The following is a 16,825-nucleotide window of genomic DNA, read 5'->3' on the forward strand; positions in this document are numbered from 1 at the left end:
TAACTTTATTTATTTTGGATAGTGAAAGCAAAATTCTCCTACGAGAGTAATTATAGCGCCTCCGGATGGTAAATGCGGCAATACTCACGGCAGGTATTACTTGATAATTCGGTCGTTTATTTCACTGATTTGGCAACAGTCAAACGTCATCAGGGAAACGGTTTGAATTTCCGCTTAGTAAAAAAACATTAGTGTGCCATTTGGGACAGCACTACATACATATACTATCCTGTTGAGTGTGTAAGTGCATAAGTACATAGTGCATGAGTGCATAGTGTATAGTGTGCCATTTGGGACGCAGCTTTAGTTTTCAGGGGTCAAAAACTTTGTGGTAGTGTGGACAGTAGATTCAACCATGGTAAAATGTATGTGTTTTAAAACTAAAATGTGTTAATGTAAACAGGACACCATTGCAGTGAGAATCCTCTGGCTTCACCTCAAGCCTCCGGCCCTATGAATCTAATTCCGGGCTTACAAGCTCATGCCCTTCTTCAGCTCCACCATGATTTGACAGCTCTAGGAGTCCCTCATACCTCTGACTCAGCTTTGGTCATCGCTTTGCTGCTGTCACAGACTTCTAGATTTCCAACAGTGCTTTTCTCTGCTGGACTTCTTCCAGCTTCTGAATTACCTTTACACCCTCTGTCATCACTGTGGTCTGACAGTGGAATAGCAGCTCTGATTTGTGCTTCCGAGTCGTGGATGTTACCTTGGTCAGCCTCTTTTAATCTTGGTTAGAAAAAAGCTGAAACACATTATGGAGTTTGGTCAGAAAAGTTTTACAGCCTTTGATCAATTTCCTACTTTTCTAAGATTTTAGTTTTCTAATTAGCAATCTTTTATACTTACTCTTACTTGCTCTCAGGGCCGTTTACATTGAAGTTGATATTTAGTTGCACCATATTGGTGTTTCGCAACAGTCAATTTTTACGAGGTAGGTTGTTAGCCCAATGCTCAACCCCAAACCTGGAGGACCAGGACATACACACATACACTACGGACGATTCAGCTTCCCCAATTCACCTATAGCACATGTCTTTTGACTTGTTGGGGAAACTGGAGCATTAGGAGAAACCCACGTGAAACACAGCAAGAAAGTGCAAACTCCACACAGAAATGCCAACTGACCCATTATAATCTTTTCTAAGATTTTAAAATTAGATATTTTGGGTTTTAAAGACACAGCAAATGTTTGTTCAAAGAAAAGAAATTACTCCTAAAATCTGAAGTGATTTTTTCCCTTTACAATCTGTTCTTGAAACATGTAGAATTTCTTTTTGGCCTGATGAAGATGCTCTTGAGAATTTGGGATCTTGTATATAATCAGCAGTTGCTAAGCAATGGAAGAGTTATACTCTTTGTGCACTTAAGGACATCTGTGAAGTGGAAAACATTAAATAATATGCATTCCTTCGTAAAAATACAAACCAAGCACTGTACCCTATTATCTCACATCCTTGCTGAAAGAACGAATGTATATTATAAATCTTGAATGATACAGCTTCATTTGGAACCATGGCCTCCAACTTAATAGTTTTACTACAAAAAAATGGGCTCAATTCATTTTCTGTAAAATATTACAACTGTCATGAGTATCACTCGAAAGCAACATGCCTCCCCGTTTAAATGCAAATTAGAAAGGCTCAGAAAAGCAATACAAGTGTCTCTTGTACAGTAATATGCAGCACTTCAATCTGCGGGCCTCATTTTAACTATTCTAATTAGATATAGTACTGAGATTATAGAAATACAGGGCTGAGTGGAACATGATCAGTGCAGGATTTAAGACCAACTTAGCTTGTGCTTAAAACCAGAACAGATTCTGATTAGGAGGAGGAAAATGGAGAGTTAATAGGACGCTCTACTCCGGCTGTCTTGGGTTCAAATGTATAAACATCTCAATGACCTCAAGCTTTGATGACCATGATTGCCTTCCACTGGTGCCAGAACACTCAGCCTCTACTCTAAATGTTGGGGTGTCCTTAGCATGTTCTTAATTTATCTCAAAATTAGTCACTTGTAAACAATGGGAGTAGTGGAGGTGGATTTGGGAGCAACTTGTGAGAGTTTTGAGGAAACAGACAACACACACAACTTTAGTTTGTGAGTAATTTGCAATAAAGAAAAAAAAAATCATAAAGACACCATGGGAGAAATTCACTAAGAGTTAACTGGTGTTGCTTGAGCTGTCTGTGTGAACTTCAGCCAGAGGGGATTTCATTATAACCACCTCAAAATGTGCTAAACTGTGACTGTGAGATCTCACTTCACATTGCTAAAAAGAACAACTGCAGAGATGTTAAAGGGAGAGTTCACCCAAAAATCCAATTTCCTCAGATCATCAAAGATGTTGGTACCTTTTTCCCTCAGTAGAATATTAAAGCAAATTTATAGCTAAATCTGTGGTCCTTAGTGATTCTTTTAAAATTTTATATACTATAAAATCCTTAATGATTCTTATATTTCTGCGCGCTGTCTCTGTTGCTCTGCAAGAACACTTCCGAAATGCTAGTGGGCAGTGAGGTGTAAATGTTCCTCTGTGTCAAGTTTCTTCACTGCTTTTTTATTTTATCTGAACGCTTCCTGAATGTATAAGTTGCTCAAACTCCCTCATTTTGATGCAGGAACCGACGGACATGCAACAACTTTAACTATGAGGTAAACACAAAACAAAACTTTCCAATCCGGAGCTCCTTTACGGGAAACAATCACTCCATTATGCTCGCGCCACTCGCACGGCTCTCTGTCCCGCCCTGACTTGTCAGCGCTACCAAGCCAATCAATTACAGAGCTTGCGATATGTGTCGGTGCAACGTGTAGTTAAATTTTTTGAGAGGTGCACGTCAGCAATGCTGACGGCCACAGCATAGGGCTATGCGTCAACGCGTAAGCTGCGACCTAGCATACGCCTGAGCTTGATGCAGAAGTATAAATCAGTCCTAAATGTGCGCCCTGCCACCCTATAAAGGAAACTTAATTCTGCCGCTTGTATCTGTAATATTTTATATTATATTTTTCCCATGGAACCTGGCCAGGCTTAGCCCGAAGAAGCGATGTGGTCCCATCCTCCTGCGGGCCCACCACCTACAGGGGGAGTCGTAAGGGGCCGGTGCATTGTGGAAAGGCCGGTGGTCAAAGGTTAGGACCAACCCAACCCAATCATCGGGCACAGAAACTGGCTCCTGGTACATGGAATGTCACCTCGCTGGGAGGGAAGAAGCTTGAGTGTGAGAGGTGGAACAGTACCAACTAGATATAGTTGGGCGCACCTCCACGCACAGCGGGGGCTCTGAAACTTAACTTTATGAGAAGAGCAGAACTACTCTGGAGTTGCCCACGGTGTGAGGCGGCGGGCTGGTGTGGGCTTGCTTATAGCTCCCCAACTTAGCCACCATTTGTTGGAGTTTTCCCCGGAGAGCGAGAGGGTTGCCTCCCTGCGCCTTAGGGTCAGGGATAGGTTTCTCACTGTGGTTTGTGCCTACGGGCCAAACATCATTGCAGAGTACCCGGCCTTCTTGGAGTCCTTGGGAGGGATGCTGGAAGGTGCTCAGACTGAGGACTCCATTGTTCTACTGGGGGACTTCAATGCCCACGTGGGTAATGACAGTGATACCTGAAGAGGCGTGATTGGGAGGAACTACCTCCCTGATCTGAACCCAAATGGTGTTCTGTTATTGGACTTCTGTGCTAATCTCATAGAGCATAAAAAACACTGCAAAATATTACACAACATATTCTAACAATTCTAATTCTTACCTATTAATTTGACGTAATAGGCTAGTCTGTCAAAAGCTTCTGGTGGCAGTAAATCAGCTTTTTACACCATGTCTGGTTCAAAATTATTATTGTTTTCTTGTGGTTACATCAATGAATATGTGCGCTTTATAGATACTCACTACATTTTTGTGCCTCTTACAACATGATCCACCAGGTGTAACAGGGACTCCCGAGTAAACGTTCGTCCAAATACAGAACAAAACAACTTTGATTTGATCACACCAAAACTATTTTTCTCTTAAGAGGCACACTGCTCTGCCACCTTTTTTTGTTGATATTAGAGCATTGTGCTGCACTTTTTATGGTACTATGCAACCACTACATCAACAGTCTTGAAGCTGGAGCACATGATGGCGAAATAACAAGCAATCGTTTCCACTGGTTTTGGTTCATTCAGAAAAACAGTGCCATTCTACCCTTCGTCTTCACTAGGTACGACAGGAAGACATGTGCATGGTGTCCATTTCTTAGGGTATTATTTATTTTCCTACCCATTTAAACTTTGTTTCAAGGACCAAGGGGGATGGGTATGAAATAGTGTTGGGCCTTAGTGTAGTCATTGGATGATTTGGTGGTGGCAAATGTAAGAAAGCATCACAAAACAGTACATTATACCCATAGCAATAAAAAAGTGCCCTCAGATTGTCCAGTCACAGAATTCTCTCTGTTACAATGAAACTACAAAGTAAACACAACAAACATTCATTGACTGTTCATTGGTGCACTAATTTAACTACTTGTTAATGTACAATTCCAATTAGCTAATCGCACAACAGAAACCTTAGGAATGTGTTTCTTCTGACATGGTCAAGACATATTTCAAACTTATCAGTCAAAGTAAAAAGGCTAAAAAATCTGTCACTGTGGCAGTACCTTTTCAAAATGTACTTTTTTTGTTCCTTAACAGGCCCTTAAAGGTACATATTAATACCTAAAAAAGTACAAATCAGTACCTCATAGTAACTTTACCTTAAAGGTACAAATGTGTACCCTAAAGGTATTTATGTGCAGCTGTAAAGTTATTCAACTCGTGGCAACTTTGTGGGTGAAAACGTCTTGTTGAGGTCAGATGTCTGAGGAGAATGGCCAGGTTTTTTTAATAGTACCTGGATGCAGCCAATCCGATGGCTCAAACACACAGTCTAGCAGGTGAATCGGTTCTGTACTGTATGTGGCTTTCATACACACATTTTACCTCTTGAGCCCAGCATGAACTAGGGACTCGTCATAGATGCTTCAACTCACATAAAAAACCCAGCCAAAGTGAAAAGTAATTTCATCAATAAAATTCTTTTCAGATCCGTGTTGGTATTTGCCTACAAGCTCTGCCACATCCGCTTCTCCCTCAGATGTCTGCTTCCCAATCCAATGATGATTTCTCGGTCAGACGTCAGTCTCAATTTTGTGACAGTTTTGGTGCTGTCGCTTACTGAATGTGAAGGGGCTCCGTATTTCCCTCTGTTGCAGTCTTGTCTCATCTCTCGTTTATCTATCTGCATACACATCTCTTTGCATTAGCATACACATAAAACACAAATGCTTTTGAAATCCAAATCTTCTGAATGATTGTTAGTCTGCATTATTTAGGGCAACCGGAGCCAGGAACAATTCCCAAAAGACAATATACTTGGAACGGCATCTATGCTTATGTAAGTTTTTTTATTTATTATTCTCGAGGTTTCTATAATCCTGGAGCAGGCCGTATTGTTAGCAGCTGCTGTGGTGGTCAAGGAGGAGTTGAGAGCATGAGACTGATTCCCGTAAGACACCAGTGACAGACGAGTCCAAGAATTGATCCTGTGGGCCAGCCGGTGACCTCTCCCACCTGCAGCTTCTCCATGATGGACGTCCAGCATTCTCCAGCCTCTGGCGGCTGGACTGCAGCGCTGCACAAGACGTTTGGCCATAGGAGAAATGGCTGTGCCCAACTGAGCCTGGTTTCTCTCAAGGTTTTTTTCCTTCACTTTTGCCGATTAGCGAAGCTTGTTCCTCGCCGCTGTCACCACTGGCTTGCATAGTTCCGGAGTTGTGGAGCTGCACATTGATGGATTTGTTCTTCAGTGTTTGGACTTTCAGCAGTGAAAATTAACCCACACTGAACTAAACTGAACTCTGAAAACTGAACTGACACTGTTTCAATTTACTATAATCTTTAATGTGAAGCTGCTTTGACACAATCTTTATTGTAAAAGCGGTATAAAAATAAAGATGAATTGACTTTAATTAAATTGAATCATTTAACATTCAACCGTAACTTTCTCAACCGTCTCAACTTTAACTTTTCCAATCATAACTTGCTCTCTAAACCAAATATGGTGTATCGGTGGTGTTCCGCTTGCTCTCCTGTTGCCTCTTAAAGGGTCCATGACTTTAATACATAGAATGATTGAATAGCTCATTAGACTGGTACTGCATGGACTCAAACTTACAATGTGAGACACAGTGCTCTCAATAGAGTTAGAGACATCACTTTGAGGGGTTAGGGTGTGCATTAAAAGAAATGCATGCAGCTCACATTACAACTGCACATGGCCTGCATCCACATCTCTCTTGTTTTTCTTAGCTGATGGAAAGACAACAGAAACTCATACAACCATTTGGTATAACCAAATTCTGCAAAAGAGCATCACTGAACACACAACCCTTCCAAACTTGAAAAAAATAAGCTACAGCAGCCTAAGAGAACTGGTGACACTAATCATCTCTTCAAAACAGAAGATGGAAAACTCTGAATATTTAGTCTTGATTTCTACAGCAACATTCACTTGGAAGGATCTTAATTTCGCATAGACATCATTGAATCTTGTATTTACTTTGATTTGTCAATATTTCTGGTTGCTTCTGGTGATGTATTACATAGGAACATTCTGAAACGTAGTCCTATATACATTTCTGGAGGCCGCAAACTATGTAGCCAGAGGTATGTTTGGCTGCATTAAATTTTTCAAATGAAGAGCTATGGGGTGGTATGACACCATTCCTTTTCGCGCTTACCAGCTGTCCGCTTACCTCTGGACGGATGGCTTTTTCACTGTAACCAGTTTGTCCTGTTATTCGCCATGTACGTCGGCTGACTTAAGATGCAGAGAGGCATTGACTACGACGACGGGGTTCGAGTCCGGTAAAGAACGGTTCCAGAAAGCAGGTAAGACAAACAAACAAAAAAAATAAAAATAAAAAAGTAAATAATAGGGTGAGAATGTGGTAACATCTGAAAATGTAAAAATCAGACGAGGGCTTTTCTTTTTCTGGATTGCTTCTGAAAATTGTTGTTTGGATTTAGGAAAGTGAGGAGGGTGGGTCAGTTGATTGGTCGGTCAGTCAGTTAGTCATTCAGTCAGTCAAACAGTCAGTCAACAGCGGCTGCTGGTGGGTTTATGCGAGAACAGCAGGCACGAATGGCACTCGCGAAAGAAATTTGAGATCTCAAAAAGCATACACAGTGGCCTCTAGTGGATTCGCTAAAACAAAAACGTACCTCCTTGGATAAATTTTGTGGTCTCCAGAAATGTATATTGAGGTACGTTTTTTAGAATAAAGCTGGGTTGGATGTAATGCTTTGGGACGTCTCTTGATACTCATAAAACAAAATATGCAAGTGTCTAATAAAAAATCAACTTAAGCAAGATGTCACATATTAAATATTACAGATATTCACTTGGTTCAACTGGATAGGTGGTTAGTGTTGGCTAAAAAAGTATGTTCATGTTCATCCCTGCGTTGTTCCTCTCTGTTCTCTCAGGCTAGAGGCTGGGGATGCAGTCAGGCAGCTGGTGATCGCTCCTGACAGCCTGTGCGTCCACTGTGCCTGGAAGAAAAGGTGAAGAGTGAACCTAAAGATCAGAGACAGCACTATTGCTTGTTTCTTACTTTCATAAAAATGCCAGCCGCCTTTACTGTCTTCATCAGTATCCACCTCTGCCTGCTGCTCAAAGTATCACCGACATGGCTAGCCTTAATGGGGCTCTGAGTGCTCCAAACAAACCCTGGCTCCAGTCCAGCTCATGTCACCCACCGCTGCCTTCCTGTTGAGTGCTACTAAAACACAAAGCTGAGGGGGAGGACAAACACAGTGCAGACCTATATGAAGTACATTCATATGAAAGCACTCCAAATGTGTTCAGCTTTTTAGTTTGAGCTCTTGCTGTCCCTTTTCTGACTGAACCCGCATGGTCAGTATATGGGAGTGAGACCCAATAAGACATTTAGATGAAGGTATGGATGAACGCATAAGCAGATGGATCAACAGACAAGCACAATTACTTTTGATTTTCAGAGATTTTACCAAATTTCTATTTGAAAACCTGATTTATTCATTAAAATACATTACATTACACACACATTAATAAATACAAATGGATTTAGCTGTTATCTTTTAAAGTAGTAGGGATAGGGGTCAACTTTTTTATTTTATTTTTAGACAATAAGGATTAAACTCTTAAAATGTGTACATTTAATTTGCTCGAAATTAAAATTAATCATAGTGATATTATTGTAAAAATACAGTAATTATTTTTTTTCTCACAAGAACACCATGCTAATCTATGGGTATTGTGGTAAAACTGTAAAGTTGAAAATCATTTTACCAGCATGCTAACAATGCTAAAACATGCTAGTAGTGTGTTCAAATGTTCTAGCATTACGTATACAAATCTGTAAAATCATTTTAGCAATAAAACATCAAACTCTAAGCATTTAAAAGAAGTGCTTTCTATGTCCATGTACTGTATGAACAGCTGATGGTGGCCAAGCAATGACAGAGGCTATGAGATTGCAAACTCAGAACCACATTTAAATTGCTAAAGGAACCGGCACACGTCATGTTTTCAACATGTATTTAGATGCGATATTCCAATAGGACCTTAAAGAGTTAGCCAAAGAGATACAATACAATCTGTATGGAGTGATTACAGCACACTTAAATACATATTTTGCAAACTACAGAAAACAAGGAGGCAACCATTTTAATCCCACAATTTAATTAATTATTAGTTAATGATTTGATTATTATTCATTATTATTTGTCATTTTATTATGTTTTATATTTTATTATTAATATTTACTTATAATAATTGCTTTATTATTATTTCACTTTTCCATGTTGTCATAATTTTATGACTGTGTGGATTCAAGTGACACTTGCTTTCATGAGTAAGAGATAAGAGAATGTCTCTATTTTAATGTATCTATTGTCTCTGGACAATGTTGTGAAGCAGTAATGTTTCATTGCTTGTGGTATAATAACACTTGTTGGATTTATCGAGGTCAAACGAAGTCTGACCATTGAATCATATGCAACTAAGATTATTTCAAGAGTTCACACTTTGCTGATGATTTTTAATAATGCGTGTTTGGCAGAATATCCTCGAGCCCAGGGCCTCGTCCCGTTTGAAGGGTGAGAGGGGAGTTTGAGGTCTCAAGAACTTCCCTACTTGTGAACATGTTAGGAATAGCTAAGAGATAGCTTCTAAGAGTTTGACTTATGATGCCACTTTGGATTAGTCAATTTACTTATATTGTTTGTCTATGGACAGTGGGAGGAAACCCGAGGAAGAAACATGCGAGCACAGGGAGAACATGCAAACTCCATATAGAAACGCAGACTGGCCCAGTAGGAGCTCGAACCAGTGGCATTCTTGCTGTGAGGCAACCGTGCTAATTACTGGGCTGCCATGCCGTTCTTTCAGGAGAAGGGGGAGAAGTAGGGGTGGAAGGAGGGATTCTTCAAGATGAAGACGACTGAAGTGAAAAACTCTGGTCATTTGAGTTAGTATTCATCTAATTGGCGCAATATGTGAAGCTGATGCGGAACCAGCCGTGATCAATCATCAGTACCTGAACTTCTCAAAATTAGTTTATACATAAACCTCACTCAATAAACTCTGCTTTTTCTTTATCATCATGACTTCGTCTCCTGCTTCTGCTCCTCTCTGGCTTGTCCGGGGCTTGATCTTATTTATTTGGCGTGGAGAGTTTGATTAACAATATGAACTGTGTACTACTGACAAAGTCCCATACATTAATAGTCTTTGGTGCTAATCTTACCTTAAATGGTGTACGAATCCTGCATTTTAGGGTAGGTTATTGTGAAAATCTTTAGTAAAATGACAGGTACATCGCACAAGGTTGGCTACAATGTGTTATTGTTGTGAAAATACACTTCATCACAGCCTCTACTCTAGGCAGCTCAAAGTAATCAGTGATATTCATGTCAACCTTGGCTCATTCTGAAAACCGTAGTCCTGTGAATGTTTCTGGAGACTGCAAATAATGTAGCCGGAGGTACGTATGGCTGCATTTAGTTTTTTAGGCAAACACTACGGGGCGGTATGATGCCATTCCTTTTTGCGCTTACAAGCTGACCGCTTACCTCCGTGTGGAGTGCTTTCCCGCAGCAACCAGTTTGTAGTTAAAATGTGGTAAAAATCAGACGGGGGATTTTCTTTTTCTGGACAGCTTTTGTAAATTGTGGGTTGGATTTAGGGAAGTAAGTGGGTGGGTTGGTCAATTGGTAAAATTGGTTGGGTTTAGGGAAGGAGGAAAGTAGATCAGCCGATTGGCCAGTCGCCCAGTCCATCATTCAGTCAGTCAGTCAGACAGACAGTCATTCGACAGCGGCCTCTGGTGGGTTTACACGAGAACAGCATGGGCATGAACTGCACTTGCGATAGAGATTTGAGATAAGAAAAAGAGCAGACACCAGCCTCTCCTGGATTCGCGAAAACAAAAACTGCAAAAATTCGTACCTCCTGAGACGTATTTCGCGGTCACCAGAAACATCCATGGGACTACAGAATAAGCCTGCGGTGCATGATGCAATCCCATCCAACACAATACGCTACAGTTTTTGCGTGGGAGGGCAGGTTCAAGTTTTCCTGGGTCCAGTGCTTTATATGGGAAATGTTTTGTTCAGACGTCTCAATGTAATGGCTAAAGATTTTAAATCATGAGGCAAAAAATCTAGCATTGAAAAACAATAAATATTTTTAGACTTTCAGATTTAAAGCTCAGCTGGGTTTTAATCCACTTCCAACTTTCAAAAACCCATTAGGGCTCTTTAATAATTTTTTTCATACTTTTTTTCTTAATAACATGCACAGATGAATTACTCATCATAAAACTAGCAATGTTAGCTAACAAAATCATATGGTTAGTTTTGATTTCATGGTAGTGATATGTGGATCGATACAAAAATATTGATATCTCGGATACCAGCTTTGTTTGTTCTAGAATCTTATCAAAATATCGATATTTCAATAATTTGGGGCAAATGTGTATTTTATTGGAAATAGAAATACAGTGGAAAGTAACCACAATTACCCTAGCTCGTCTGAATATTGCCAACTTAGGCGGAACTACTTGTTTTTCCGCCTACTAAGTCATGTGCGAAATATGGCACTGTATAACTGCAGAGCGTGCTAGCTAGCCACTTAGTCAGTTTGCTGGCACATGTTGTTCAGTCACACTGTCATTGGATATGAGTGATCGCAAGCGAAGTTTTGTGTGGAGCTTCTTCACTTCCATAAACTCAAAAGATGCTGTTTGTGAGACGTGTACAAAACAGTGAGGTACTGTGGTAAAACCACGAATCTAATCAAACACCTACATATAAATCACAACACAGAATATGACTACGTCATGACTAAGTGGCCGGAAGAGGAGGAAAGGGTAACACTTTAGAATAACAATCTGTTATAACTAGTTAATAGACCATTAATAAACTGTTAGTTAACAAGTTATAAACGACTTGTTAAACAAAAGTTAATAGTTTGTTAATTATTTATAACTGTGCCTTACAGATGGCTAATAGATCACTTACAAGCTGTGAGTTAACAAGTTGTAAATGACTTCTTAGCTGTATTTTAATGATTTATAAATAAATTTAATGATTTACCTAATAAATTAGTAATAGATCATGAATAAGCGATTTGTAAATAACTTAATAAAGGCTTGTTAAGTATCAGTTAGTGTATATATATATGTTATTGGGACGTTATTCTAAAGTTGTAGCTATTTTTTATTTATTAACTGTTAGTAAATGAAAAATAGTTGCAACTTTAGAGTAACATCCCAATAACATGCTTAAGCTAATACCTAACACTTAACTATTATATTTACTCACACTTTACAGATCAATTGTTCACTAATAACACCAGTGAAACTTTGTAGAACTTTAATAAAATACATTTTTATTTATTTTGTTTTCATGTTTAGCACTTCATGGGTTTGTATTCTTGTATACTGCTGTACTGCAATGTGATGGTTCAGTATGTGTGTTTCTATACATTAAACACAACGTTTAACATTTCATCTGTGGAGTTTCTTTGGTAAAACACAGCACACAGAAAAGCCTATGAGTGGAACAAGGTTAAGATACAAACATTTTATATTTTAAATATAAATAATAAAAAAAATAATAAACTTGTTCCATCCATTTGCTGTTCTACAAAGATTCACTGGTATTAGTAGATGGTTAGCAAACGATGAACAACTTTCGTCTGTAAAGTGTGAGTAAATATAATAGTTAAATGTTAGTTATTAGCTTAAGCATGTTATTGGGACGTTATTCTAAAATTGCAACTATTCCTAATTTACTAACAGTTAATAAATTAAAAATAGCTGCAACTTTAGAATAACCTCCCAATAACATATATACACCATTAACTGATACTTAACAAGTCTTTATTAAGTAATTTACTAACAGCTTGTTCCTGATCTCTTGATAATTTATTAGGTATAGTTATAAATCATTAAAATACTGTTAAGAAGTCATTTATAACTTGTTAACTAACTGCTTGTAAGTTATCCATTGCCTATCTATAAGGCACAGTTGTAAATAATTAACAAACTATTAACTTTTTTTTAACAAGTCATTTATAACTTGTTAACTAACAGTTTATTAATAGTCTGTTAACTAGTTATAACGGATAGTTATTCTAAAGTGTTACCAAGGAAAGGAGAGGCACAGGCGCTGCTAGGGCGAGACAGACATCGTTTGCAGAGTCCTTAGGTACAGCAGGCAGGCACTATCCAGGTACAGAGAGAAAATGAGGTGATGTGACTGTATTTTGGGGGCTTGGGTTTTAGTGAAAATGATAATACAAAAGAAAAAGGTTAAAAATCTTCAATGGGACTGGATTAACATGTCACTAAAATAAAAAGTGTAAATGTTTTGTATTAGGATGTTCAGGCAGGCATTTTAAGATATACATGCTCAAATAAATGTCAATAAATTTGTAAGTTGGCTCTTTTTTTTGGTATGGTAATTCTTCATCAATAAACAAGAATAATCCATAATATGTATCATATTCATTCACACTTTTAAAATACACTACTTATTACTTTAATTCCTCAAAAAGTAATTTTTGGGCAAAGTATCAGTATCGGATCGGTATCGCCGATACTCACCTTTATTTTACTTGGTATCGGATAGGAAATCAGTGATAACGCACATCACTATTTCATGGGGACCTTAAATATCCTACTTATGTAAGAAAAACATGACTTTTTGAGTAAACAAACACAATGACTAAAAAAATGTCTACTTTAATAAAAAAAAATGAACACAATTATTTATTTTGTAAGTGGTATTGTTAATATTTTACACATTCATCAATAGAATCTGCCACTGCAAACATACAATGTGCAAACAAACCAATCTGGGTAATTTAAACAGAACATGAGAGTTACTAGAGTAATGGCACTGAATGCCTTTTTTTTTTTTTTTTTTGAATGGCCTATATTTCAGCAAGACCATATTTAGTGACATGTCAGAGCCAATTTCTATGTCTGATGCACCACTATTAGAGAAAATACAATTGAGACAGCTGGTGGAGGAGTTATTGCACAATATCATGCTGCGAGAGAGAAAGAGAGGAGGCAAGAGTGTGGTTGGTGGCAGATGCTCTGGGTCTCTTGAGCGGTATGACCGATGAAGGCCAAGCCTCTAATTCTTTAATGCACTTTCAGCCAGGCTCTTCTGCTTCATTCACAGCATGTTCACACAGCACTTATTCTGTGTTGACCACAGATTAAAGAAAAATATAGGCTGGGACTTGAATTTATCTATCAGAACAATTACGGTGTCATGAAAGTGGTCTCTTTATGGCAGTTGGTTATAGAGGAGAACTTGAGAGAAAAATAAGAAATGGTTGGTAAAAAAAGAAAAGCGATATTATTAACTATACACTTTAAAACATTGATTGGAATTGATGGTTTCTTTTCATTCCACAAAATGTTCTTTACAGTTGACAAAACTATAAATAAATCTGACAAAAGTTTTTCACCAAAAAAAAAAAAAAGATTATTTGAAGATCTACTTAAAGTTAAAATTTACTTAAAGTTTATTTGAGAGTATCAATAAGATTTTTCTATGGCACCCCCTGTATTTTTTTTAACTTCTTTTCTGGCACCTTTATTTTTAAGAGTGTATGTGACATTCACCTGAAGATGTGCATAACAGGACCAGTAGTGTGGTAAGGAAGTAAACGAAATCAATTTAGCCTTTAACTGATTTTAGACAAGAACATGTGTTTGTCTTGTTAACACAAATTTTTAAAGCCGTCAGGCAATGCTGTCTTTATTGCTGTTTGCTTAGAGCCTAGTATAGTTTACACTTCATTCCTGATGTTGAGCTGTGAAGAATATTTATGCAGAGATGATGTAACTTTCAGAAGGAAACTGAAAATGTCAGTTTGAAGCCACAGATGTTAGACTACAGCAAGAGCTAGAGGTTAAAACTAAGCACACTTTTTTTCCACTGTGGAACAGAGCTGTCATATTCCAATGGGTGATTTTCTCTACAGCTTTATGATATCATCAATAACAATGACATATTATGTACAGTAATATTTATGTACACACATGCAAGCATGCACACGCTGTACTGTACTGAAGTATCCACCATACAAGGTTAAAGTGCTCCTAATCCTAGTTCTTATTTGAAATATACCTTTGTTGCAGAGTGTATTGAACTTTAAGAGCAAAGTTTATGATTTAAAAATGTATTCAAGTTACTAAAAAATGAATTAAAGATACTAAAATACAGAATTGATTCTGAACTGCTAAAATAAGTCATCATCAGTGCCAAAGAACATGGGTGACTAGGCTTGGCCATGAATTGATATTGTAAAACTAATGCTGTTGGTTCTGATCTACAGTTTGTACAATCATTTACGATTGGGAAAGGCCTCTTGAGTGAGTTTCTTGAGATATACTGGTATTGAGAAAAAAATAAATAAATATTATTCTTTGAAGAAATACTTGCATTGTTTTAACACGTTTAAGAACGACTTTTAGTGAAATTTGTATTAGTCTATACAGTAGAAGTCAGAATTTTTAGCCCCCCTTTGATTTTTTCTTTTACAAATATTTCCCAAATTTTGTTTAACACAGCAAGGACATTTTCACAGTATGTCTGATAATATATTTTTTCTAATGGAGAAAGTCTTATTTGTTTTATTTCGGCTAGAATAAAAGCAGTTTTCATTTTTTTAAACACCATTTAAAGGACAAAATTATTAGCCCCTTTAAGCTACAGTATTTATATTTTTCAATCGTCTACAGAGCAAACCATCATTATAAAATAACTTGCCTAATTAAAAACAGCTTTTATTCTAGCCGAAATAAAAGAAAGCAGAATTTCCCTAGAAGAAAAAAAAATATATAGGAAAAACTTTGAAAACTCCTTTAAGAAAAAAAAAAAAATAGAAGAATGGAGAAAATTTATTATACTAATAGCTTTTGCAAGTCCTGGGGGGGTAATCAGAATCTATGCGAGAAATGCCTGATCTCTTCATTTTTGAATAAATTAGAGATGCTTCTGCAGCGGTGGGTGGTTGAATTCTGTCTCTATGCAAATGCGAATATCATTATGGTTAATGGCTAGAGAGCATTCTAGCCTGTTAACTAGGTAATGAAGCAATTTGTATTATCTAGCATACTCAGAATAGAGGAGAGGTGGAGAAGGTCAAGTTTTCAAGACCTTGTAGAGCCACATCTATATTAATTAATTTAGTTTTTTTTCCTATTTATGCAAACACGATGCTCTTTGAATTCCGGCGTGATGTTGTTTTGGGTTGTCATAACAGCGTAAGAAAAAAAGAGGATTATTTTTCAAAGTGAGTCACTCTTGTGCCCTTTTCATGGCCACTCTAATGACAACCCTGTCACAGCAAGGCTTTCCCAGTAACCGAGGGAGGCCACCTTAAAAAAAAAGAAACATTAAAGAGAAAAAGGCATGATCACTTAGAAAACTTCTCACTTTTTATTCAAATTGCTCGAGGAAGCAAAAGATTAACTAAAATGTCACTGAACAAAAATGAATATTTGATCAAAGACAACACTTTGATAAAACTATTGCATCTAAAGAATTATTTGTTGACTGCTTTGATATTTGCGGTCTCAACCAATCTCTTGGAAACATTATAAAACTTTTTTTTAAACCAATCTGTTTCTTTTATTATTTTCAATCCGTTCCTCATGACACACATCAAATTATACACCTTTTTTATGAGGTAATTCTTCAAAAGCAAAGTCAACATTATGCATCAGCAGTTGACATTCACAACCTGCACGTCGAAATGCTAAATTGCCATAACAGATCCACGCTTTAAACAGAGATGTGCTTATATGCTTAAGAAAAAGGGCTTTAAATTCTCATTTATGCAACTTTTATTCTTCAGCAGGTTTATTGTGAGGGATAGGACAAAGACAAACATCTGCTTGTCCATATTAAAGTAGGTTTAATAGAAAAACACTGCTTTTAAAAAACAATAAAGAGAGCAAAATATACTTCAATATTTCAGATTAATCTTGTGGGGAAATAAACTGTCAAAAAATGGGTGAAGTAACGTTACCAAAGATGGCAAAACTACACAAATCCTTTACTTAAGTAGAAGTAAAGATACTCATGTATAAAATGACTCTGGTAAAAGTTGAAGTATTGACTACACTCAGGTACTTAAGTAAAAGTAAAGAAGTACGGCCTCAAAATTGTACATAAGTAAAAAGTACCCGTTTCAACCACAGTCTAAAGCAGGTGTGGGCA

The 16,825-nt window shown here is 37.5% G+C and overlaps 1 long non-coding RNA gene across 1 annotated transcript in view; it reads right to left on the reverse strand.

Moving 5' to 3' along the window:
• Positions 1-5,840: 5,840 nt before the first annotated feature.
• The window catches only part of LOC141380639 (uncharacterized), a 142,801-nt gene continuing 131,816 nt past the window's right edge, over positions 5,841-16,825 (reverse strand). Inside the window, exons 2-3 of the long non-coding RNA XR_015523193.1 lie at positions 7,648-7,828; positions 5,841-7,585 (exon numbers count right to left, since the gene is read on the reverse strand). This is a non-coding gene — a long non-coding RNA (uncharacterized LOC141380639). The remainder of the gene's footprint in view (positions 7,586-7,647; positions 7,829-16,825) is intronic.

The sequence above is a fragment of the Danio rerio genome, chromosome 23, assembly GCF_052040795.2.
Source record: "Danio rerio strain M-AB ecotype USA chromosome 23, GRCz13ab, whole genome shotgun sequence".
NCBI classification, from domain to species: Eukaryota; Metazoa; Chordata; class Actinopteri; order Cypriniformes; family Danionidae; genus Danio; species Danio rerio.